Source organism: Pleurodeles waltl, chromosome 3_1, assembly GCF_031143425.1.
Source record: "Pleurodeles waltl isolate 20211129_DDA chromosome 3_1, aPleWal1.hap1.20221129, whole genome shotgun sequence".
NCBI lineage: Eukaryota > Metazoa > Chordata > Amphibia > Caudata > Salamandridae > Pleurodeles > Pleurodeles waltl.
In genome coordinates this window covers 1,374,086,806-1,374,112,403 of record NC_090440.1, presented here as the reverse complement: position 1 = coordinate 1,374,112,403, position 25,598 = coordinate 1,374,086,806, and the positions used below count along the sequence as shown (strand labels likewise).

The window sequence follows — 25,598 nt, the reverse complement described above, 5'->3', positions numbered from 1 at the left end:
TCTCTTACCCACTATTATTCCTCAGTCTAGTGTGGTGACATACAGCCTGCTTGTCAATATGAGTCTTTAAAGTCACAACATAATCTGGCTGAGGTCTATGCGTTTTTGTGCCCTCTGTTATAAAGTTTCAGTTTTAGACACCCACAGGCTCTGCACCAGAAAGTTCAAGCTTGTACACACCATGGAAGATCCACAGGCAGCTATCAAAATGTTCTGCGCTTGTGTGACTAACGCCGCAACATTTGGTGCTGGCAAGGAAGAGCAGGCTATGTGGGATCAGCTCTGGATGTGGATCTTCGCAGACTTGACGGTAAAGTGCCTTTGGCTTGGTATTTTTTATTTTTTCAGTGCCAAGGTTTGTGCTGACTAACAGAAATGGGAGGGAGTCATTGGGAGGAATGGAGATGGCAAAAGCAACAGCAGTGGTCATCTACGTTTAGAAACCTGCGAAGCTCATGACCTGTTGCTATGTTCATTCAGTGTCTGATGGAGAGCTAATCTTCCTTGCTCCAGCGGGTGTTTCCATCTCTCTTCTGCACAAGCGCAGAGTAGGTTGTCCTACCTCCAGAGATAGGTTGTGGTTCTTTTTCTTTTTCATTTCTTTGTGCACAAAAAAAACTAAAAGGTCCTCTTTTTTTTTTTTTTTTTTTTTGGTGGTCAGTCAACAGCTACCTCCAAAAAGACAATTTCTAAATGCACACCCTGGCTGAGGTGTTGTCAGTGCTCAAACAGGATACTTTATAGTAGTGCTGGACCTTCACAATGCTTATTCACACACCCGCATCCTGAATTTTTCACACATGTTAACTGTGTTTCAAAGTGAGCAAGTAGCTTTTTAAGTTTACTGTGATCCTCTTTCGTGTCTTCACAAAACTGATGATGGTGGTGTCAGCTCATTGGCGTGGGACTATCGTCATCTTTGAGCACAAACAAAGGTTATCTTTCAGTGTTTCCAGCCTGTTTGCGGGTGCCTGACCGATCTTCCATGTTAGTCACCAGCTGTCGATAGTATTTCAAGCAGCTTGTTTCACTAGCAGCCTAAAAATGTTTTTTTTAGAGCACACTGAAATCTTACATTTGTTTTTTGAGATTTTCTCGTGAACGCCATTTGAGCATAATCACTATGGCCCTCATTACAACATTGGCGGTAACACCAAAGGTCAGTGATAAACTTGCGATAACACAACGCCGCGCTCAAACTACACTCTTACAAAACACAACCACATTGGACAATTCCAAATACACGCACCTTATACACATACACACACCACTCCCACAATCCCTTACTACCTAAAATATTGACGAAGGCCAGAGAGACAGCACAGCAAAGATGACAACACCATACAGAGGCACAAAACACCATCACACACACATCCACGCACAAAACAACACACACCCCTAGACATTACCTCAGACATCACCCACACCACCCCATGTTCACCGCAAAGACACCCCAGGTTTTCTGAGGAGGAGCTCGGGGTCATGGTGGATGAAATCATCTGTGTAGAGCCACAGCTATTCGGATCACAAGTGCAGCACACCACCATAGCTAGGAAGATGGAGCTATGGCGCAGAATCGTGGACAGGGTCAGCGCAGTGGGACAGCACCCAAGAACACAGGATAACATCAGTAAGAGGTGGAACGGCCCACGGGGGAAGGTGTGTTCTGTGGTCTCAAGACACCACATCGCGGTTCAGAGGACTGGCGGCGGACCCCCACCTCCTCCCCCACAACTAACATGGAAGGAGCAGGTCTTGGCTATACTGCATCCTGAGGGCCTCACAGGAGTAGCTGGAGGAATTGATAAGTCAAAGCTTTCACTACTTCATCCCCCACCCTACTTGCATGCAATCACATACCTTCACCCTCACCCCCCATCACTAAAACTCCTCACAGATGTCCCACTATCACAAACCACACATCCCAACACCAGGCCCTTCATGCAACAACAAAGCATGGGTACCCATCATAAATGCATGTCCACTGCACATACCCACACAGACCCCTAAACATCAAGCACACAAGCTCCTACACAGGAATGCAACCACTGGGGTACAGGGTCACCCACCCATTGCACACCATGGAACACACAGATAAACTATGCCTTTAAACCCCCTACAGGAACCCTAACCAACGTCACCGGACAGGATGTTCCAGACATGTCCACTCCACCCACAGAAGAGACCCACATTGATGACAGCAGCTCTGTCCAACTGGATCTAGATGACCAGCCCGGCCCATCTGAGACCTCAGGACAGTCGGTTCCCCTCACACTGGCAGAAGCCACAACAGAGCCTCCCCCCTCTGGAAACACCAGCACCCACCGGGCCCATACCTCTGTCCCCATGACACGTCAAGCAGCAGTGTGTCCACCACTTCAGGGAAGTCAGGCTAACCCACCACCCCAAGAACAGCAGGGACTTGGGGGCATTGGCAGTGGGCACACAGTCAGGGGACAGAGGCCCAGGACACAGGGGAACTGGGAGGGCTGCTGGGCAACAGGGGGAGGACAGGCCTAGGGAACCCACTCTCCATGAGGCCCTCTAACATCATGGGAACCTACCACTATTCCTGTTTTCCAGGCAGTTCGCTCCCCTCACCGCCACGCAGCCCCCTATGTGACCGCTGACCGCTGCTCTTCTCCTCCCAGCGTTGAGTGCCAGTTTCCTCCTTCTTCCCTGCTCCCTCGTGTAAGTGCCTGCTTCGCCCCTGTTTACGTGTGTCCTTGCTGCCTTGGGTTTCCCCTCTCCTTTTTTGTCTGTTGGGGGTCCTTTTCCTCGGTTCCCCTGCACACCGCGTTTTCCCCCCTGCCGCCCGTTTCCCGCCGCTGCGTCCCATAGCTCCGCCCCCCTCGCACCCATTGGCTGCCCCGCTCACACCTCCCAGCTACTCCTCCCTCCCTCTCCCACTCATATGGAGGCCGCGCCGCGGCCCCACAGCGGACGCGCGCAGCGGCCGCGCCAAAGGCGCGCCTAAGGCAAGCCTGTCTGCGCCTGGCCCGCACCCAGCGCCAGACCCCCTGGCCCTCGCAGAGGCCAGCCCACCCGCAAGACCTACAGCGCTGCCACCCTCCTCGCACTCAACACCGGCCGGATCCCCGGGTGCTGCCGTGCCGCCCCAAGACGCACCCACGGACCCTTCACCTGCCAATCCTGCAAGTTTGCCTGCATCCAGACCCGCACCGCACCCGCCAAACCAAGCACCAGCAGCAACCACCTGAAGTGCATCCTGCTCAAAACCCGCTCCATCCACAGACACGCCGTGGAACTCTGGAACCTGCTCGACACCACATCTCCAGACGTCGCCTTCCTCACAGAAACCTGGATGAACGCCTCCTCAGCGCCCGACATCGCCATCGCCATCCCGGACGGATACAAGATCACCCGGAGGGACCGCGCCAACCAGACAGGAGGAGGCATCGCCATCGTCCACAAGAACACCATCCGCATCACGACCAACACCGACGACACCCTCACAGCTGTCGAACACCTTCACTTCCAGATACACACCGACCCCAAGACTACACTCAGAGGCACCCTCATTTACAGACCCCCAGGACCCCGCACACAATTCAGCGAAGACATCGCAGACTTCATCAGCCCACACGCCCTCCCCTCCACTGACTACATCCTCCTAGGGGACCTCAACTTCCACCTGGAGAACAACGACAACAACACCACCACCCTGCTGGACAACCTCGGACTCAAGCAACTGGTGAACACCCCCACCCACTACGCCGGACACACGCTTGACCCAGTCTTCTCCTCCAGCAAGTACATCTCCTTCAGCCACTCCACCGGACTCCACTGGACAGACCACAGCTGCGTCCACTTCAGCTTCAGAAGAACCACGACTCACCCACACCAGGCTCCCCGCAGGAGCTGGAACAAGATCACCACCGACCAGCTCTCCACATCACTGAACCAGAACCCTCCCGCCAGCTCAGCGGACCCCAACCAAGCAGCCAACAACCTCACACAATGGATCACCAACTGCGCCGACAACCTCGCACCGCTGAAAACCCATCCCATCAAGCCCAACAGCAAGAAAGCCTCCTGGTTCAACATCGACCTCAAGAACTCCAAGAAGAACTGCCGCACCCTCGAGAAAGCCTGGCGAAAAAACCCGACTACAGACAACATGACCGCCCTCAAGCACGCCTCCCGCAAACACCACCAGCTGATCCACACCACCAAGAAGACAGCATTTAAAGAATGACTAGACAACAACGCACACAACAGCAAGGAACTCTTCAACATCGTTAAAGAGCTCTCCAACCCCAGCGCCGGAAACAACGACATCACTCCCTCACAAGACCTCTGCGACTCACTCGCCTCGTTCTTTCACCACAAGATAGCCGACATACACAACAGCTTCGGCGCACAGACCACGCACCCAACCCCCAAACCGACACCCCCCAACACCACCCTCCGCGCCTGGACCCCGGTCCGCACCGATGAACACCATCCACTCCGGATCACCAACCGACCCATGCCCCCACCACGTCTTCAACAAAGCCGACTCCGTCATCGCACCCCACCTCCGGGACATCATCAACTGCTCCTTCAACACCGCCACCTTCCCGGAGAGCTGGAAGCATGCCGAACTCAGCGCCCTCCTGAAGAAACCCTCAGCAGACCCCACCGACCTCAAGAACTACCGCCCCATCTCGCTCCTCCCGTTTCCTGCCAAAGTCATGGAGAAGACCGTCAACAGACAGCTTGCCACCTTCCTCGAGACCAACGGATCCCTCGACCACTCGCAGTCCGACTTCCGAGCCAACCACAGCACCGAGACCGCCCTCATCGCAGCCACTGACGACATCCGAGCCCTGCTCGACAACGGGGAAACAGCGGCACTCATCCTCCTGGACCTCTCCGCAGCGTTCGATACTGTCTGCCACCACACCCTAGTGCAGCACCTCAGCAACATCGGAATCCAAGAGAAGGCACTAGAGTGGATCACCTTGTTCCTCGCCGGAAGAACCCAGAGAGTCCGCCTCCCCCCGTTCAGATCCGAGGCCACCGAAGTCATCTGCGGCATACCACAAGGATCGTCACTCAGCCCCACCCTCTTCAACGTCTATATGAGCCCCCTCGCAGCCATCGCACGCCAACACAACCTCAACATCATCTCCTACGCCGATGACACCCAGCTGATCCTCTCCCTCACCAACGACCCAGCCACCGCCTGAACCAACCTGCACGAAGGGATGAAAGACTTAGCCGAGTGGATGTTGAACAGCCACCTGAAACTGAACTCAGACAAGACGGAAGTCCTCATCCTTGGATCATCACCCTCCCCCTGGGACGACTCCTGGTGGCCCCCTGCCCTGGGATGCGCACCCAAACCAACAGACCACGCACGCAACCTGGGCTTCATCCTGGACTCCTCCCTCTTGATGACCAGACAAGTCAACGCCGTCTCATCATCATGCTTCAACATCCTACGCATGCTCCGAAAGATCTTCTGATGGATCCCCACCGAAACCAGGAAAACGGTCACCCAGGCACTCGTCACCAGCCGACTGGAATACAGAAACACCCTCTACGCCGGAAACACGACCAAACTACAGAAAAGACTCCAGTGCATCCAGAACGCCTCCGCACGCCTCATCCTCGACATCCCCCGACACAGCCACATCTCCGGACACCTGAGAGACCTGCACTGGCTCCCCGTCAGCAAGAGAATCACGTTCCGCCTCCTCACCCACGCACACAAGGCCCTCCACGACCTGGGCCCCAGGTACCTCAACAACCACCTGACCTTCTACACTCCCACCCGCCAGCTACGATCGACCAGCCACGCCCTCGCCGCCGTTCCACGCATTAGAAAAGCCACCATGGGAGGAAGATCCTTCTCCTACCTGGCAGCCAAGACTTGGAACTCCCTCCCCATCCACCTCCGTCTGACCCAAGACCACCTCTCCTTCAGGAAGCAACTCAAGACCTGGCTGTTCGAGCAGTAGCGGTCCCCCCTGCCCCCCCCCCCCACCCCCCCAGCGCCTTGAGACCCTCCGGGTGAGTAGCGCGCTTTACAAATCCTTGATTGATTGATTGATTGATTGATTGATTCCCAGGAGACGATGGCAACAGTACTGTCCAAGTTTCAGGACATCCAGCGGCTGCAGGAGGAACAGTATTTGGGGCTCAGGGAGGAACTCTGATCCATCAATACCACCCTGGGCACCATTGTAGGGGTGCTGAAGGAACTCGTGAACACCAGGAGGGACACTGTGGCACAACAAGGGGCCCCTGACACTAGCCTGGATGATGAACTGCCCACCGCCGGCGCTAGTAGACAGGAGGCACCGCCACAGGACCTCGACACCAGCACCCCACCCCCTGCAGATGGAGAACCACCCTGCAAGCGGTCCCTGAGATCAAGGACAAAGACAGAGCACGATGCCAAGACCCCCGTCAAGAAATAAGACCACCCTGATTGTCATCCTTCTGTCCCACTTTGACACCCTGTCCATCCACCAACTGCCCCAGCTCCACTTCCTATGTCCCTTTGGACAATGCACCTGTGAAACAAATAGACTGGACTCTGCCATGGACATTCCTGCACCATCACCCCTGACCATTTTACAACCCCCTCCACTATTTAGCACTTAAATAAACACACTTAAATCACAAAACAATCTGGAGTCAGTCTGTGCTTTCACAAATGTGTATTTGCAATAACTGAGGAAAATCCATTTTATTGTCAGCATACCTATGTCACACAGCTCTAGTCCATGAGGAAACATAGCAGAGGTCACACAGTGGGACCCACATCTGTGAAATCGAAAGGGAAAGTGACAAATCAGGGTCCATACACTGGGTGAAAGTGACAGACAGATGAGAGGTAGAACAAGTGTATCAGATGTAGCAGGCAGTGATGTTGTCTTACCTGTGTCTCACTGGAAGTATTGATGAATCACCTTGTTTCTGTTGTCGATTTCCTGTTCTGCTTCCTCGTCTTCACTATCCACAGGCTCCACAGCTGCCACAAGACCTCCTTCAGGACTATCCTCCTGCAGAAAAGGCAGCTGTCGTCGCAAAGCCAAGTTGTGCAGCATACAGCAGGCCACGATGATCTGGCACACCTTCTTTGGTGCGTAGAATAGGGAAACACCCGTCATGTAGGCACCTAAACCTGGCCTTCAGGAGGCCGAAGGTCTTTCTCTATAACCCTCCTAGTTTGCCCATGTGCCTCATTGTAGCGTTCCTCTGCCCTTGTCCTAGGATTCCTCACTGGGGTCAGTAGCCATGACAGGTTGGGGTAGCCAGAGTCATCTGCAAATGTTGTTACAACTGTTAGACACACACTTACCCTTAGGGGCAACCCCATTCCCAGACACCTAGTCACACTATATAGGGTCCATGTCCTCACCTAATAGCCACACACAGTGCCTCTGGAGTTGCACCATCACATAAGGGATGCTGCTATTCCTCAGAATGTAAGCGTCATGCACTGATCCAGGAAACTTGGCATTCACATGGGAGATGTACTGGTCGGCCAAACACACCAACTGCACATTCATTGAATGGTAGCTCTTCCGGTTTCTGTACACCTGTTCACTCCTGCGGGGGGGCCAAGGCCACATGTGTCCCATCAATGGCACCTATGATGTTGGGGATATGTCCCAGGGCATAGAAGTCACCTTTCACTGTAGGCAAATCCTCCATCTGAGGGAGCACGATGTAGCTGTGCATGTGTTTCAGCAGGGCAGACAACACTCTGGACAACACGTTGGAGAACATAGGCTGGGACATCCCAGAGGCTATGGCCACTGTCGTCTGAAAAGACCCACTTGCCAGGAAATGGAGTACTGACAGCACCTGCACTATAGGGGGGGATACCTGTGGGATGGCGGATAGCTGACATCAGGTCTGGCTCCAACTGGGCACACAGTTCATGGATTGTGGCACGGTCCAGTCTGTAGGTGACAATTACATGTCGCTCTTCCATTGTCAACAGGTCCACCAGCGGTCTGTACACTGGAGGATGCAGCCATCTCCTCACCTGCCCCAGCGGACATACTCTGGAGGAGAACAGCGAGCAGAGGGTCAGCCAACACTGATGTACGAAAACACAACTTTATTGCACATATTTTTCAATCCAATATGTGCCTGTCTTAGTGTGTATGCAAGGCCTAGGTATGTGTGACGCATTTAAGCATAATGCCATGTGGCCCCATGAAATGGCGGCTGCCTGACCTGTAAGGTGGGACAATGGGATATGAGGTAACTGCGCTGGCGTTGTACACCGTCGCAGTAGGCGGTCGAAGACCACGGCGCAATCCTGCATTGGTTAACATTGGGCCCTATGGGTCCCAGGAGCCAATGACGATGTACGCTGGCGGTGACGGTACGCACCGCAGCGGACATGACCGCCATTTTCTATCTGTTCACTCAGTTGATACCTGATGTTCAACAGGAGATTACCTACACTGCAAGTGCTGCTGTGACCTCAGTCTGGAAGAGACAATAGCTCATGTGTCTGGGGAAAGGGCCGCTGCCTTCACCACGGAGGAGTTTGAGAAACTAGTGGATGGGGTCCTCCCCCCGTACACGCTGCTCTACGTTCCTCCAGACAAACAGGTAAGTACACTGTGAGCATGCTGTATGGGCAATGCCTGTGTGGATGGAAGATGGAAGGGGAGAATTAGGCGTGCATGAAACGACGGTGAGTGTATGTGTGTCATGGCAAGGGTAGGAATGCAGGCCAATGACTGTGACGGTGCGGATGGTTATATCTTCTCCTTTTCCCCTGTCCTATTCCTGTAGGTCAGTGCCCACCAGAAGAAGGATATTTGGCGTGTCATCGCCACGGAAGTCAGGACCCTGGGTGTCCACCACAGACGTAGCACCCGTTTGCCAGAAAACATGGGAGGACATTCGCCGCTTGAGCAAGAAGACAGGGGAGGCCCAGCTGTGGATGAGTTCCCAATGTGGGGGGGGGGTGCGCCCGTTGCACGATGACACCCCTGATGTTCCAGATCCTGGTGGTGGCGTACCCGGAGTTGGATGGGCGCTTGAGAGCATCACAGCAGCCACAAGGGGGTGAGTACGCTCTCATTCAGCTGATTCAGCGCACATTGGAGGTGTCTGGTTGGGGGAGGTGGGCTGTGGGTACCCCTTGGCCAGGACGAGTTTTGTAGGCATGTTCCCTCCGTAAGGCAGGCTATGTGCCACCCCACCAGTGTTAAGAGCCATCTACACCTAGTCAGGCTCCTGTGACTCATGTGTGCAGCAGTCGGGCATAGGCCTTGTACCCCATGTCCCTGTGATTAATTAGGGAACTCTAAGTGCATGGTGTAGTGCAGAGGGCTGCTGTGTCTGTAGTGTCCGCCAACTGTAGCGGTATTGCATGCACTGAATATGTCTTTCTTCTGTCTTCCCCACCTTTTTGTGGTCTACCTGTTCTTGTGTGCATTAGCATCATCAGGCAGAGGAGCAGTGGCACCGGAGCAGGAGGGATCTGCATCCCACATGGCCCTGGAGGGCGAAACAGCGGACGGCGGGCGAGGGGAGTTCCACAGGAGCTCCCTTGCGGTGGCGGGCCCCTCTGTGCCCCCTGCACCTACAGGTACAGACGCCCCCCCACCAGCACCGTCCTCACAGCAGCACCTCAGCCCCTGCCCCTGTCAGCCCTGCTGCCCTCAGTGAGGAGACCATTGACCTCCTCAGATCCCTCACTGTTGGGCAGTCTACCATTCTGAATGCTATCCAGGGTGTAGAGAGGCAGTTGCAACAGACAAATGCATACCTGGAGGGCATTCATTCTGGTCAGGCAGCCCAACAGCAAGCTTTTCATACGCTGGCCTCAGCACTGATGGCAGCCATTGTCCCTGTGTCCAGCCTCCCCCCTCCAACTTCCTCCACCCAGACCTAATCCCCTGTACCTCAGCCTATCCCAAGCACACCATCAGACCAGCATGCACACACCTCAACACACAAGGGTAGCTCTGGCAAACATAAGCACCACACATCCCACAGGCACTCACACAAGCATCATACCCATGCAGACATACCAACATCCACTGCCTCCACTGTGTCCCCCTCCTCCTCGTCTCCCTCATCCCTCCCTGTCACGTCTCCACTCACACCTGCATGCACTACATCTTCAGCCACTACGTCCATCACCACACACCGCTCATGTGCACTCACCACACCACTACCAGTCACACATCCCCAGTTTCCTCTCCCAGTGTGTCTGTGAGCCCTCCTCCCAAAGTACACAAACGCAGGCACCCACCCACCCAACACCCATCCACCTCAACAGCCTCCAGCCCATGCACCTTCACCCAAATTCAGCAGATGTACACCTCCTACAACCACTACCTCTTCCTCCCCTCCCAAACCCCCTCCATCTACCCTTCCCAGTGTGTCTAAAACTTTTCCTGTCAAACCTTGACCTCTTCCCCCTCACCTCCCCCACCCCTTCCGTCCCCTATGGCACGGCTTTCCAGGTCACAACCCAGCACCTCAGCCACCACATCAACGGGAACAGTGGTGCCAGCAGTAACCGGCTTCTGGAGTGCGCCAAGCAGCAGGGCAGCCAGTGTGCCAAGGAGCCAGACCACAGACAGTCCCCCACCTCAGAAACATAAGAAGTTGGCCACAGCCCGGAGGGAGAAGGGCAAAATACCTGCCACCAAGGGCTCTCCCAGGACTACAGTTGGGAGTGTGAAGACAGCTGCGCCACCATCCAAGGTGGGGAAGGGGCACAGAAAGAAAGGGAAGTCGCCGCCAACCTGCACGGCGGACAAGACCGCTTCCCAGGACACCGCCGCCACCAGCACTGCTTCCCAGGACACCGCCACCACCAGCACCGCTTCCCAGGACACCGGCGCTACCATCACCGCGTCCCAGGACACCGGCGCTACCAGCACGCTCACTGAGCCACCCACCAGCACTGCAGGCCAATGAGCGCCGCAAGCACCGCCGCTACTGAGGCTGCCACAATCACTGCCAGTGGACACGCCATATGCCAGTGGCACCACCGCAGATATGGCTGCCATCCTCCGTGGTCAGTCGTACGAAGCTGGTGGTCAGTTTCAGGGGCCTGGACAGCTTTCATGGCCCACCGTGAGTGGAGATTCACATCCACTACCTCTGTCCTTGGCAGGATGAAGCACTCTGGGCACCAAGCCCCCTCCTGAACCAGTGGAGATTCACATCCACTACCTCAGTCCTTGGCAGGATGAAGCACGCTGGGCACAAACCCCCCTCCAGAACCAGTGGAGACTGTTATTCACTTGTGAGACTGTGGCGTTGCACTCCCCAGGATACATCAATGGGCATGGAGGCCCCTCATGGATCTGGCGTTGTGCACTCATCCGGCTGAGGTGCCCCCCCTTCCCTTCCCCCTGAGGTGCCTGTTGTATTTCGATCTGATGCCCCTGCAGTGTTCGCTCCGTTTTGATTGGATATCTTGTGTGGGCCTCGCCCATGCATTTTGGGCCCAGTGGTCCACGGACTATGTATGTGCAGCACATGGACTTTAATTCTTGGTGTATATATTTGTTAATAGTGTGTATATATATATTTATGAGTACTGGATTTTTATTGATCAGAATCGTTACAGTCATTTCCATTGTCCTTGCCTTCTTCCGGGGGCCTTGGGGGGTGTAACTGTAATGTATCAACATGTATTTGTGTGTGTGTGCTGTAGTGGGTGAGGGTGGGGGTGTTGCGTGTGTGTGTGTCACTCTTTTCCCTCCCCCCTCCCCTGTGTCGTAGGTGCAATACTCACTGTGGTCTTTGCCGCTGGCGTTCGTGCTCCTGGTAGAGGAGCAGGAAGACAATGGCTGGTAGAATATGGAGTTCCGGCTCCATGGCATCCTGGTTCCTCGTATGGTGTGTAGAGGTGAGCATTTTTCCTTCCAAGTTCTTTTTCCGCCGTGTTTTTGTTCGCGTTGATTCCGCCCCTGAAAAGGTGGCGGATTAGCCTCTCATGATACTGTGGGCGATACATTGTCTTCCGCCTGTCTGTTGGTGGTGACCACCATGCTGTTTGTTTGTACCACTGTGGCAGTCAGAGTGTTAAAGTGGCTGTCTATGTTGGCGGTTTCCACCACGGTTGTGATTACATTTTTTATTACCGCCGGCCTGTTGGCTGTTTTACCGCCGCTTTAACACCGACCGCCAGGGTTGTAATGAGGACCTATAGGTTTGTTGACGATACAATATTCTTTTTTTCCCGTAATTACTTCTTACATAAGGGTTAACGAGCATCTAACCCTCTCTGTAGCCACACATTTAACTACCATCTATTGAGGCAAGCTGGTTCTTTTTTTCCAAAAGTGTTCACTCTTTCACGGTGGTCTAAATATTGTCCTGATGACTTTTTCTCTACCTCCTCATTCTTACATATATTTGACCCACAGCGGTCATTCATTGTACTAAAGAACGCTAAATGGATGATCAGCTTTTTATTTGCTTAATTGCTGTGAAAATTAGGCAAGCTGATGAGAGAAGAGGACCATCTCCAACTATCTTTTTCTTCCTATTAAAAGGTGCAATGCCTTGGCGAAGAAGCAGACTTCTGATGGCTTATGTGCTCCTCCCACCAGAGCGGAGGCAGCTACTGTGGAGAGATATTCTTATGGTATCCATTCTCAAAAAACGAATGTGTGGGTGCAAATTGTCAATCAGAGGAACACATTATTTACCTTTGTTAACGTATATTCATCCATGTGATTTTATTTTTTTACTATTACGATGTTTAGATTTTCTTCAGTTTATATTTATTTTGTTATTGTAAAGAACAATGGATGCTACAAAGTACAACCAGATTCTGAATTTTATATACGCAGTAATGTGTACCCTGATGATTGCAGTAAAATAATGAAGCATGGATTACGGAGACTTTCCAAAAAAATCACCATTGATGGTAAGTTATTTTTCAAATTACTTTGGAATTAGAAAATTGTTATACATTCATACAATTTACTGTACTTGTTTGAATGAAGCTTCATGAATTGGTGATCCTTTCAATTATATTGATCTACATACTTATGTGTTAACAAATATTGTTTAGTCTGATTCATTTCATTATATTTTATTTTTTTAAATGATTGTTAGCGTGTGTATATATATATTACGTGCTTTTAATGTATCTCTCGTGCAACATCTGCAGTAAATAGAAATCGTCCTTTAAACGTTCTCATGTTTTTATGGCAAATTAGGTGAAAAGGTGTTCTTTGTAGGAAAGGGGAAGAAGGCACAAGTTATCGTTGGTGAAGAATTGGCAAAACACATTTTTAATAAGTTACATTCTTCACTAATTGGAGATCACTCTGGAACTAACAAAACTAAAAAGAGTATTGGCAGCCATTTCTAGTGGCCAAACATGACTGATATTGAACAGTGGGTGAGTTATGTGTTGCTAATCTTTCAAAATAACTTCTAGGTAAAACATTTATTTTCTTTTATGTTTTTATTGAGACATACTTGTAAAGCTATTGTTAGGCAAGTTTTTCATTCCTAATAAAGGTATTTTTGCACACATCAGTCATTTGAGCAATAAGACGCTTTTAAAGGGTGGCTTATCACCCATGGAGGCTCAAATAGCTGTTGCGGACGTGCTGCACACTCTGCGATCCATGTCTTTAGATCCTTTGTGAGCTGGTTCAGTGAGTCTGCATGTCTGAGTTTGAGTGGAAGCGTGTTTGACTGGGCTACAAGGTAAGAAAACCATCTGCCTTCAGATGTGCTCTTCCTGATTCTGTGGATGGCAGCAAGGGTGGGTTTGGAGGATAAGATCTGCCTGGTGTTCTTTCCCTAACCGCTACCCACAATTGGCACGGTCCTGGCACACAGATATGTCCATTGTAAATGGTACACCTGGTACCAAGGGCCTGTTGCCAAGGAAGGTCTCTAAGGGCTGCAGCATGCCGTATGACACCCTGGAGACCCCTCACTCAGCACAGACACACTGCTTGCCAGCTTGTGTGTGCTGGTTGGGAGAAAATGACTAAGTCGACATGGCACTCCCCTCAGGGTGACATGCCAACCTCACACTGCCTATGGCATAGATAAGTCACCCCTCTAGCAGGCCTTACAGCCCTAAGGCAGGGTGTACTATGCCCCAGGTGAGGGAATAGCTGCATGAGCACTATGCCCCTACGGTGTCTTAGCAAAACCTTGGACATTGTAATTGCAGGTTAGCCATAAGAGTATAAGGTCTGGGGGTTTAACAAGCACGAACTCCACAGTTCCATAATGGCTAAACTGAAATATGAGAAGTTTGGTATCCAACTTCTCAGCACAATAAATGCACACTGATGCCAGTGTGGTATTTGTTTTAAAATACACCCAGAGGGCATCTTAGAGAGGGACCCGGAATACCAGTCCGACTCCTAGTGCTAGGCTGACCAGTTTCTGCCAGTCTGACACAACCAGACTAGTTTCTGGCAACATGGGGAGAGTACATTTGTCAATCTGTGGCCAGGAACAAAGACTGTACTGGGTGGATATGCTTCTCACCTCCCCCTGCAGGAACTGTAACACCTGGCGGGAGCCTCAAAGGCTCATGCCTTTTGTTACAACACCCCAGGGCATCCCAGCTAGTGGAGATGGACTCCCCCCCCCCCCCCACACACACACACTTTAGGCAGCAAGGCTGGAGGAGATGATGAGGGAAACAAGGAGGAGCCACCCACCAGTCAGGACAGCCCCTAAGGTGACTCTTAACTTTTATAATTCCTCCATCTTGCGATTGGAAGATGCCCCCAAAAGCAATATGGATGTGCCCCCATCACCTAAGGGTGGAGGCACCAAGAGGGTGTAGCCATTGGCTACTGCCCCAAGACCTAAACACCCCCCTAAATTGAGTATTTAGGGGCGACCCTGAACCCAGGAAATCAGATTCCTGCAACCTGCACAAATAAGTTCTGCTGACCTGAAAGCCCCGCAGAGATGACGGAAACACCAACTGACTTGGCTCCAGCCCTACCAGCCTGTCCCCAGACTCAAACTGCACAGCGACGCATCTGTCGGGGAACAGCCACTCTTGAAAGAACTCTCCCTTCCCGCCAGAAGCGTGAGACTTCTCACTCTGCATCCAATGCCCCCACCTCGAGCTCCAGAAAACAAATACCGCAGAGGGGACTCCCAGGCGACTGCGATAACGTGAGTAACCTGAGTTGAATCTTGTGGTTCTAAAATAAATTAAAATATATTTCTGATGGATACAACTACCTGTGGATTCCTCACCTTATGAATTGTATCCGGGCGCCAGCATCCGACGGAAAGACTTCTTCCTAGCTGTCTACGTTGACGAGGACGTCATAATGGCATGGCTCCACGTGACTCCGTCTGACGTCAACGTGCCAATAATAGGTCCTTGTCGGCGTACTGACATCAGTTTTCCTTTTTTCCGTGCCTTCGCCAATGGTTTTTCTTCCTGGCTCGTTGTTAACTGTAACGCTTTTCGGTGGTTACAGTGTCGCCTCCGAAGAAGTCCGGTTTCAAGCTGTGTAGAGAATGCGGGGGTCGGATGTCAGTGACCGACCCCCACTCGGACTGTATTTGGTGCCTTAGTTCAGAGCATGATGTGGAAGGTTGCTCTTCGTGTCAGAGCATGAATCCAAAAGCTCTGAAGGAGCACGAAGCGAAGCTCTTCTTAGCCAAAGCAAAGAAGAAGGGCCATAAAAAGGATTCCTTCCATGTTTCTCCCAAAAAGCATAAGAAGCAGCGTCATCATGACTCTCGGCGACGTTTGGAGCGGTCGGCAACGTTTGGAGCGGAGCCGATCGAGGTCTCGATCTTCACGATGCCAGAAGACATGGGAGATGAGTCCTACTGTCACGCCTCAGCAGGAGAGTCCGGAGTTGTCACTGGTCCCTTCAGTTTTTGAGGTCGCTCAAAGTAGCCCTCACTTTCGCCGGTGCCGAGGGATCCTGATGTTCTGCAGGCAAACTATTGGACTTGGGTTAAGTCTTTTGAGTGTGTGTGTTCCTCATTTATTGCCTGTGTGTGTACAACAAATGTTTAACACTACCCTCTGACAAGCCTACTGCTCAACTACACCACCAAAAAATAGAGCATTCAAATTATCTAATTTTCCCACTATCAACCTCTAAGGGGAACCTTTAGACTCTGTGCACACTATCTCTCACTTTGAGATAGTATATTCAGAGCCAACTTCCTACATACATCAAAATAGAACCTCATATATTGTAAATGTGAGGGTGTCACACATTATTTCCATGAATAGTAGTGAGCTGCTCCCGTGTTACAATAATGGAAAGACCTCCCTATCCCTGAAAATGAGATGTTAAAACTTTTAGAATGTAGACCAGTGTGCCAGTGACCTGGCCAAAGAGCAAAAGGCAGAATGGGAAGGGGAACAGGGTCATAGAGAAGCAATCACCAGGAGAAAGTAGAGAAGAAAATGAACCTGCAAGGATAAAATAAGGATAAAGGAAGAGTAGGACGGTAGAAGAAAATGGGATAAGGTGAAACCAAGTAAGTCTTGTTTGCCTTGGAACTGAGCAGCCCTATATTTAACATGGGCGGTCATAATACATTCAATGGCAAGATTTTTTTGGCACCACGTGCCATACTCACAAATTAATCTCAACTCCCAGCCCGTCCTCCTTGTGTAACATTGCAACCAATTAACGAACATCACAAAAAAGTCATACTCACACTTGTACTTAGCTGTCCGTCCCTTGCCCCCTCCCAACTTGTTGCCAAGTTTTGATGCAGCTTTAACTGAAGTTCACTGGCTTCCTGGTAAGCTGGTCCCCAGTGCCAGTCTTTCCCCAAAACAAGACACCTGATCCCTTGATCCCAAGTGATAAGGCTCTGTAGCACCCTTCTAAGTCCCATAGTAAGTGTTACCTAGAGTGCCTCGGTACTGCAGAGGGTCGCTAAGAGCTGTAGCAGAACTTGTTCTTCTCTAAGGGACCCAGCACTGACCTCATGCAGACTGCTTGACAAGGTGCCCCCTAAAAGTGAAAACGCAACATAAATTATGGACTGTGTGCCATGTCCCCAAAACATTGCATGTAATATTTGTAAGTCACCCCTATAGCAGGCCTTATAGCCCTAAGGCATGGTGCATATTATTATATGCGTGGTCATATCTGCAAGAGAAGATATGCCCCTGCTAGGTCTGTCGTTTCTTAGATATATTAGGTGAACAGGGAATCCATTTTAGTTGGCCACTGATTAATACGAGTTGCCCAGCTCCATGATGTCTTTAATGAAAATAGGGATGTTGAACCTCTCAGGTTTTATAAGCCCTGGCGATGGATTTATTAATGCACGCATCCAGAGTGTACCTTACAGTTTCCTCCTGAAAACATAACAACTGCTTCTGAGCTAACTGACCAGTTCTAGCCAGTTTGCCACCAACAGACTAGAGTGAGATCCAGGGGTGAGATCCTTTGCTCTTTGGAGGTCAGACACAAAGCTTCTCAGGGTGAGGTGTTGGACACCCCTTCCCATAGCATGATCTGCATTCCGAGACAGATCTAGTCTCTGAAAGGGAGATGCCCACCCCCAGACCCCATCTGGCACCTGGATATTCAGGAACATTAGCTATGTAGGAGGCATTTTGCATTTCGAGGCTGGACACACCCCTAGGGTGACCAGCCCGAAATGGACACAGCCTAGGAAATTCTACTTGTGTCTGGTGGAATTTAGGACCTCTGGACATGGTGTTGCCCACTCCCCACAGAAAGTGGTCATCTACAGGGTGTTGTGACTCCAGGGTATGTAGCTGTAGCAAAGTACACTTATTGTGGCATGGTTACCCCCACTTTTTGCTTGTCAGTATGCTAACCAGGACCCCAGTTACTGTGCACTCCCCCTGTACATTTGTTTGCTATGACTTCATACCTCCCACATTTGCATACTGGTGCCCCCATGTAAGTCCCTAGTATATGGTGCCCAGGGCGGGGAGACACCAGGGGTTCCCCATGGGCTGCAGCATGTTATGCCACCCATGGGGACCTATGTAAAATGTGTTTGAAGGGCTGGCATTGCAGCCTGCATGTAAAGGTGCATGCACCCTTTCACTGAAGATCACTGCACCAGGTCCCTGTAAGTCACTCCTAAGGCAGGGCCTCCTAGCCCAGAGGGCCTGCTGCAAGTACCGATGTCGGAGGGCACCCCTGCATGAGCAGAGATTCCCCCACAGACTCATCTCCATTTTCCTGGACTTCATTAGTGCGGGGATGCCATTTCACGCTTGTACTGGACATAGGTCACTACCTTTGCCAGCTACATAAGGGTAACTCTGAACATGGGCATGTTTGTTATCAAACGTTTCCGACTTGTAGTCCAGGAAGGCAGAACAAAAGAATTTCCTTTAGGTGACGGAGTCAACACCCTTTGCCTTTGGGTAGAAAAAAGGTGTTAAATGACTTGTGAGGGGTAGCCTCGCCAAGCCACTGGTATGCTTTGATGGCCACCATTGGTGCCATCCTCTCATAAAACCAATCTGCACCAGTTGAGGGACCCCTAATCCCTGCTCTGTCCTGGAACTGAACAATGGAAATGGGAATGACCACTCCCCTGTCTATCACCACCCCAGATGGCCCTTTGATTCTGCCATCTTGACCTTAGGGTGGGCAGAGGCCTCTGGGGGCATCTTAGTGGCCATGTGGTTAGGTGACCAGTTCCCCTTCCAGGGCTATTTAGGGTCTTCCTCATGGGTGGGTTCCCAGATTCGACATGCAAGACTCCAGCAGGAATCATCTGCATCGTTTACTGAAACTTCTGGCCTCTCGAACCGCAGCTGGACTCCACAGGGACCTACAGTCCGCATCTACAGCTACGCCTCTGCTCTCCAACATTGTTTCTCTGGCTTCTTCTAGCAACTGCAACATTTCCCCAGCTGTGCATCATATGAGGGTGGCGAGTCTTCAGTCTGCCCTAAGAAGCAAACTTCCCGTGGAATTAAAGAGTCGCTCCTATGCATCTGCAGGCATTCTGCTGCAATGATGACCGGCTGCATGGATCTCCTCTTCTATGGATTTTGTGGATCCTGCATCACAGTTGGTGGTCCTTTGTGTCCTCCCTACCAGCTGTCCAACTTGGGTGAAGGTAGGACCTTCCCTTCTCCATGCATAGTGTCTCTTGCAACTGACAAGGCTTGATGGCACCGCCTCCAGGGGAACTTCAGTCTTTGTGTTGCTACTGTCCACATCACTCTTCCCTGTGACGCTCAGCCCTTTGCATGGTTATTCAGCGACGTGGGACTCCTTTTTAAGTACCCTGCATGGGCCTCACTGTGACTCCTGTGCTCCTTGCCTGCGAGTCATCTGTGTGGGCTGCATCTTCTTCTTTGGGCTCTCCGCACTGCAGAGGGTCGTTACGGACATCCCCTGTGGGTTTAGTTCTCTCTCTCCCTCACTTGGCCTTCCTGGACCCCAACAGCTCCACTGCTAGCAACTGTGATATTTTCCTTTCTCAGGTCTTGTATGTGTTTTTTTTCACTCCACAGACTGACTGCAATCCTTCATCCAGCGTGGGACGTCGACCGCATCAGCCAGGAACTCTTCACCTGCCCCAGTGTTGACCGTCTTTTTTCCACCGTCGACCAACTCCTGCATCCACCTAACACCAACACCACCCCACCCCCACTCCCCCTGGTCTAGAGTTTTGTCTGCTGTTTTTCAGTGTTCTCAATTGCTTTTTAAGCCTATTCCTGATTGTTACTGTACATGTGTAGTATGTTTACTTACCTACAATTAGAGTATTGCCTAACTAGTGTTTGTATTACTCTAATAAAGAGCCTCTATTTTCGTAGCACTGAGTGCCTTCTTTCATTTGTGTAAGTGCTGTATGACTACAGTGGTATTGCATGAGAGCTTTGCGTGTCTCCTAAATAAGCCTTGGCTACTTATCCACAGCTACCTTTAGAGAGCCTGGCTTCCTTGACACTGACTCCACTTCACTCATAAGGGATACATGGACCTTGTATAAGGTGATCATACCATAGGTAGTTAGCACACACCAGGCCAGATTCCTACAGTACTCCAGTGATTGCTACCCTTCACTCTCAATACCGGTTCCCCTAAATTGACTATTTAGGGGAACCACTGATACAAAATTGTAGGAAGATGGCTCTGGATATGCTATATCAAATTGAGATATAGTCTGTACAGCGATTCACCAGAGTTTAGAGACAACAAATATGATACTAATGCTGTTTTGTTGTACTGTGGTCGAGCAGTTAGGCTTATCAGAGGGTAGTGCAAAGCATTTTTTTGTACACACAGTTAATAAATGAAGCATGCTCTCAAAGCCCTAATTTCAGGGCAATTCTTTTTAGATACCAAAACTTGTTTTTGTCCATTTATTTCTAGAACCACAAGATTCAATTTGCAAGGAAAGCACATTTACAAGTAAGTATCCAAAATATGTATCAATACCTATTTGTTTTAATTTGGCAATATAAATGGCTTATTTGAATATAGCAAATATGTTTTAAAAGTTGACACACTGCAATTTTCAGGAACAGTTCCGTAGGGAATAAAAGAAAGTACAGTTATGGCGGTAAGTACCAGACCTACAGTTCCATTCTCTGGGGGTTATAATACCATGGGTCTGAGTTTGAGTTAGTGCCAAGCACCCTCCACCAGCCACACGGGGCTGGCTTTATGCAGAGGTCAACGTTGCTGCCGGGTTTTACAGTGGGAACCTATGGCGACTGGGGGCACTCAGAATCAGGCCTTCTTCTAGGTAAGAAGGCTGATCATTTGAGGCTCACCACCAGGTGTTAGAATTCCTGCAGGGTGGAGGTGTGAAGCACGAACACAGTGTCTGCTTTGTTTCTGGCCTACGAGAGCACAAAAGCTCTCACCCCATGGAATCAGAAACTTGTCTGTTCGTGGTAGGCTGGCGCAGACCCGTCAGTCCTGCATTAAAGGAATGGGTAAATACAGGGAGCATCTCTAAGATGCCCTCTGAGTGCATGTTTCAATAAAACCAGCACTGGCATCAGTTTGGGTTTATTGTGCTGACAAGTTTGATACCAAACATTCTAGACTTTAGTTTATGGATCTGTGGAATTCATAATGACAAACTCCCAGCCCATATACTTAATATGGCCCCACTAGACTTACAATGTCTAAGAATGGACTTAGACACTTAGGGGCATATTGTTCATGCAGGTATGCCCTCACCTATGGTATAGTGCACCCTCCCTTAGGGCTGTAAAGCCTGCTTGAGTGTTGACTTACGTATACCATTGGCAGTGGTTTGTGGTGTGGCACACTGAGAGGTGCAATGTCGAATTTGCCTTTTTCTCAGCACCAGCGCGCACAAGCTGCAATGGCAATGTGCATGTGCTAGATGAGTGGTCCCCAGGGTGGCATAAGTCATGCTGCAGCACTTGGGGACTTTCCAGTTAACAGGGCCCTTGGTACCGTGGGTACTTTTTACAAGGGACTTAACTGTGTACCAAGGGTGTGCTGTTGTGTGGACACAATGCTACAGTTTTGGGAAAGCACACTAGTGCTAGGGCCTGGTTAGGAGGATCCCATCACGCTCTGTCAAGTTATCACCAATATCAGACAAAAAGTGGGGGGCAACCATGCCAACAAGGCCACTTTCCTACACAGATTCTCTGACTTTCTTCCATGACACAAAAGGAGTGTGCAACAAGACTGCAAAACCATAGACCTAAGAAGCACGACTGACGTGGTGCCAAGCCTGCTGCGCCTGGCCCTTGAGGAGCATCTGACCTGTCCTGCCACTGCAGGTTCCAAAAATCAGGGAGCGCTGTCCGTGCTTCACAAATCACCAAGAAGAACTCTTTTGGATTACAGGAGCTGCTGCCCTGCATCTGCAGGCACCCAAGGAAGAACCATGAGGACCTTGACTGCCAAAAACCCAACACTGGGCAACATCACTGCAGCTGAGCTGCCTAGCCCGAGTTGAAGTGGTCCAGTGGTGTCACCATGGTCCCCAGACACAGCCTACCCAGAGCTTGCCCTATGTGGACTTCCTGACAGCGCTTGCAGCCTGATTCTGCAGACCCCTAGCAACAGTGAGTGACAAAGACCCCATGTCTCAGGACACCTCTGCACCCGTCTGCCCTGGGCCTAGGAGAAGAGGACTAAGGCTGTCCCCACATCTCTCTGCCTCGTGAGACCTGAGGCCACTTGTTGGCTTGTTCAGACTAAACCCCAAGTCAATGCCTATAGACTGGTTCTGCGGGGCTCCTTACAACCACAAGGAACTCCAGCACCAGACCTGAGCGATAAAACACCACTGCACCTGCACCCCACAGCCTGAGGTGAAGTGGATCGGTGGTGTCACTACGTGCCTAAGGGTCTCAAGGTTCGAAACCCACGTGGGTTCCTCTGATGTGGACTCCCAATCCATCCCTCAAGCAACTTTGTGACCAAACCGGTCCCCATAGACTTACATGGGGCACTTGACGCTGAGCTGTACCCATGCACCCTGCTGCCTGAGGTGAATGGTCCGTGTGGACGAAGTCCAGGAGATTGATCACGTAAGTCGCTTTACTATACCTGTATGCAGTGCTAGTTCTTCCTTCATAGGATAACTTTACCACATCTGAAAAATGCACTGTATCAAGTTTTGCAAGCTGTAAAAATTAATAAATCAAAATATCAGACTTTATATAAAAGTACATGTTATTACTATAAATTGGTGTGATTTCTTTCAGTGTGTGTCTCACTTACTGTAGGAGTCGCTTGACCACACTACTGAAAAAAGGAGCATTTGGGATGTAATTTGTTCCTCTGATTGCTTTGACTTTTTGCGCAGTGTACCCCGTTTTGGTTCACTATATATGCTGCTTCCTACAATACTCACATACTCATGCACCCAGTAATACACCCACAGAGTCACTCGTGAACTCACACAGACCTGCTCAGAGAATCCCCAAGCACTCACACTCACTGAGGTACTCATGCGCACACTCACAGAGCCACTCAGACTCAGTGACTCGTGCACCAACTGAGTCTCTCAGACCCAGAGACCGGTAACTCCGCTCTGCACAAGTTGCCCTTGCTGCCACCCCTAGAATGGGTAACAATGCAGCCAGAGGGAGATCCTTTTCCTACATCGCAGCACAGACCTGGAACATGCTACCTCGCCAACTCAGTCAGTCCCCCTTTGTAGGAAGCTCACTCTTTATATACTATATCAAAATGACATGCACAGACTCCAGGTGTTCCACAGAGGCTAAAGTAGATACTACAAATGCATTTGTTCTACACACAGACACAATAGAAGAAGCACACACTTAATGACTAAACTACAGACCAATAGGTTTTTATATAGAAAAATAAATTTTGTTTATTTCTAGAATCACAAGATTCTCTTTGCATGTAATTACATCAATAGATATTATTTCACATATATATCAATAATAATACTTTGAATGGAATTCATATAGCATACAGTTTTTGAATAAATGCCAATAAAGCTATTTTAAATGTTGACACTGCAATTTTCAGGACACATCCTTGGGGAAGAAACTAAAGCACAGTTTTAGAGGTAAGTACTTGACTTAACAGTTTCAGTCTCTGGGGCTTAGGAAGTCCACAGCTGGGGGTTCAAGTGAACCCCAAGCTCCCAGCAACACTGGGCCGTTCGGGTGCAGAGGTCAAATTTGAGCCATTTTAAAGTGGGCTCCCACGGAGACAGGGTGCACTCTGAATCAGATCTCCCAGCAGATAAGTACCTGTTCTTTGGTGGGCAGACCTGGGGGTAGGAGGGGGAGGGTTAGAGGGGCACTGTTGGGGCCACAAGGAGGCATCAAACGCACACCCTCAGTGGCACTATGGCAGCTGGGTGCAGGATGCAAACAAGGCATTGGTTTTCCAATAGATCTCTGTGAGGAGACCCCGGGGTCACTCAGATGCTGCATGTGAGGACCAGGGGGTCCCCTGGAGCAAACCCTAAGCTAGACAGGGAGGAATGTACCTGTGCTGGAGGTCGGGTTCTCTGGGGGCTGTGGGTGCAGTGGTCTTTTAGGCATCTGTAGGAGGCTGGCCCCTCTATGCAGTGTGCAAAACTAGGCACACTATGCAGTGGGTCCAGGCGAGCACACTTTGGTTTCCATGAGCAAAAATTAGACCACTTAATGCTACAATTTTTAAGGTAGCTGGTCGAGCAGTTAGGCTAATCCAGGAGATGTACTAAGCATTTGTTGTGCTCACAAAACCAATCATGCAGCACATGCACTCAATAAATAACTCGAGACCAGAGTTTATAAAAAATACTTCAGTTTTATTTAATTTTTAAGACCAAGATCTTTCAAATACTTTTTTAGATATTAGTTTTAAAAGTTGTAATAAAGTTAGTCTTTCTGCCCATAATTACGCATCATTGGAATCAATGTACAGTTACCATTCAAAATCGTACAATTAAGTTACCAGTCTCTTTTGTGTTTTTTTTTTTTTTGGTTTTTTTTGCAGGGTGGTCGCAGCAGTCAGTAGGCACCTTGCACCAGCCGGAGAGCCTCTTGCGGCTCCCGTTTCCGGCGGGAGCAGTGTAGGAAACGCTTTTGGCACATGGCCACCTGTAGGGGCCACTTGGAAAAGATGGTTTCTCGGGGTCCCCTTGGGCTGTCGAGGTCGCAAGGGTTTGGGGATCAGTGGAGCACAGCTGGTTCCTTGTTGCGGGCGCAGAGCGGCCGGATGCGGGGTGAGATCCAGAGCTGTGCGCAACTGAGTCCTTTTGGAGGTGAGTCTCTCTGGCTGCTTACAGGACACTGTGAGCATTCTGGTGGTAGGTCCCAGGGTATTATTAAAGTCCCTCTACAGGAGCTTCCTCCTGATCCTTTCAGCTCTTGGGGAGCTGGTTTGAGGTTGTCCCAGGGAATTGGCGTAACTCGGCCACTGGAGGGCACAGTGCCACCAATCTTGGCACACTTGTAGGTCACGTCCGGGACGGTAGTTAGTGTGTCGTGGGGTCCGGCTGCAAATTCCGGTTGTGGACATATCGGCCAGCCAGTGAAGTGACCTTCACTGGCTTATTGGATCTTGCTTGGTTTTTGAGTGGTGCCTCCACTCAAAAGGGATATCTGGGGTGATTCTTTAAGCCTGGATATTACATGGGTTTCTCGGGCTCAGTCCAGTGTCCAGCTCCTCCACAGCAGCAATTTGCAGGTCCTGGGTGCAGCAGGCAGGGTTTGGCGCCTTTTCTTGTGCAACAGGTCTGTAGTTCTTTTGCTTTGGATCTTCTTTGGTGCAGGTCTTCTTTGTATTTTGAAATCTGATTTCTTGTTCTAGGGATGTCCAATAAATACAGAATTTAGTGGGCGTTCTAGGGGAAACCTGGTAATGTCCAATGGGACACTTACCTATGGGTGGCTCCACCCACTTTAGTGTCCACTTCCTTTGGGAAGGGTGACTTCCCTAAACTTGATTGGCTAGTTTCCTTCATTTCAAGATAGAGGAAACTGAATTTGAGGGTCCACTTCGCAGACAACACCTTAGAGGTGGTGCATGCTAGGCCGACACTCCTAATCTTTGTGTGGTTTCCCACCTTTGCTCACTCAAAAAGTGGGTGTTTTGCAAAGTGGCAACCCCTCAGATGCTAGCAGCAGGCCTGGAGGCTCGACTTTCAGGGGCTGTAGCCCTTTGAAGCTCACTACCGGGGTTTTG

General features: G+C 50.5%; 1 protein-coding gene and 1 long non-coding RNA gene across 3 annotated transcripts in view; one reads left to right on the top strand and one right to left on the bottom strand.

Moving 5' to 3' along the window:
• TBCEL (tubulin folding cofactor E like) overlaps positions 1-25,598 on the bottom strand; it is a 244,719-nt gene that overhangs the window by 166,289 nt on the left and 52,832 nt on the right. The gene's annotated exons all lie outside the window — the stretch shown is intronic.
• Positions 1-25,598, top strand: part of LOC138285213 (uncharacterized) — a 67,898-nt gene that overhangs the window by 15,216 nt on the left and 27,084 nt on the right. Inside the window, exons 2-4 of one of the 2 annotated variants that reach the window (XR_011201541.1) lie at positions 126-310; positions 12,834-12,886; positions 20,319-20,357. This is a non-coding gene — a long non-coding RNA (uncharacterized lncRNA). The remainder of the gene's footprint in view (positions 1-125; positions 311-12,833; positions 12,887-20,318; positions 20,358-25,598) is intronic. The other variant, XR_011201540.1, reaches the window with a different exon arrangement.